The sequence below is a fragment of the Etheostoma spectabile genome, chromosome 12, assembly GCF_008692095.1.
Source record: "Etheostoma spectabile isolate EspeVRDwgs_2016 chromosome 12, UIUC_Espe_1.0, whole genome shotgun sequence".
NCBI lineage: Eukaryota > Metazoa > Chordata > Actinopteri > Perciformes > Percidae > Etheostoma > Etheostoma spectabile.
This window is the reverse complement of record NC_045744.1, coordinates 26,359,934-26,361,311: the sequence shown is the minus strand read 5'-3', so window position 1 is coordinate 26,361,311 and position 1,378 is coordinate 26,359,934. Positions and strand designations below refer to the sequence as shown.

The 1,378-nt window shown below is 42.2% G+C and overlaps 1 protein-coding gene across 1 annotated transcript in view; it reads right to left on the bottom strand.

The window, feature by feature from the left end:
* abhd8a (abhydrolase domain containing 8a) overlaps positions 1 to 1,378 on the bottom strand; it is a 10,598-nt gene that overhangs the window by 9,122 nt on the left and 98 nt on the right. The window contains exon 1 of the mRNA XM_032531286.1: positions 1,093 to 1,378. This exon is cut by the window's right edge and continues 98 nt beyond it. The gene's annotated coding sequence lies outside the window, so the exon portion shown is untranslated. The remainder of the gene's footprint in view (positions 1 to 1,092) is intronic.

Sequence of the window (1,378 nt, the reverse complement as noted above, 5' to 3'; positions counted from 1 at the left end):
TGTGTGTGTGTGTGTGTGTGTGTGTGTTGTTGGTTGCAGAATGGTCTGAAGGTCAGTGCATCAAGTGCTATCCAGTTACAGCCTGGAGCCAAGTGAATGTTGACCGAGAAGCCCGTCTTTCCACAAACATCGAAATGGAGCGTCCATGTCATCAATTCTGATCATTCCTATTATGAACCAATCAGTCTTTCCACTTCAGCTACAAGTGGCACATGATGAGGTAAAGGTTTCCACCGAGGTAAGACCTCTGTGATAATGCTAATAAACATTTTGCGATAAACATTTTGACAACATAGCAGGATATCACCTAACCATGTTTAGCAGTTTGGATGACCCCGGCTGGTGTTGAGATGCCAGAACTTCCTCATTAACACAGATCTAACTACATTAGCAGCCCTGGGATTTCCTCCTGACATGCTATCCATCAACATGGACCAGCAGCATTTAAAAATGGCTGAGGGAACAAGTGGACCGGTATCTCAGATCCACAAACCCTAAAGTCCAACAGGCTCAAGGTTACTCATGCATGTGGATTTGTTTGTCTGCATTGCAGAATATGTAGGTCATTATGTCTGCCAAGTCTTACAGTACGCTCACACATATTTGGTACACGGTGTGCTGCTCTGTTTCCATAACAAACGGGTTCGCCATGATAGCTGCACACGAAATGCTTAATTGCATAAATTAACACTTTCTATTGAATAAGGCCCAATGCACAGATGTCCTATTGCCTGTACAAGCCAAAATATCAAGCCATAAACCGGAGCAGTAGGCTCCATATTTCAATAAATGGACGTAGGCTAGAGTATTGTTGGCATGTCTCACATTGAAAATGAAAATGCTTTTTTAGGTTACAATTGTAACCATTTTCATTTCATTTTCAAGTGTTATTCATATGCCCAATTAATAGTGTCGCATCACAAATAAAAATGTGGCAGTGTGGTGCAGAGTGGAGGTCCATAATTGCTGCGTGTATACAGTATTATTGATAGATCCATTACTTTTGCTCTGTCACAGATGTTTATTGACGCTGATGGCTGTATGTTGCACAGATAATTAGACAATATAATGCAATAAAAATCGATTCCTTACCTGCAGAATTAGCGGTGATTAGGGGTGGTTATATATCTGCACCGAAAGATGAGGGCCGACCAAACAGAACAGAGAAAACGTTGCATTAGGTACAACAGTTTGTCTTCGCTAGAGATGCTGCAGAATAGTCAAAGCGTCGTATTGGCCTCATTGGTCCGCGACCACAGCACACTGGAGGGGCTGGAATTGGCGAGGAAGCATGCAGCTATAAAAGTGTGGCCACAGCATATCAGTAAAATACCCAAAACGATAACGAACAATGTTTTTTCTCTCTCTCTCTCTCTCT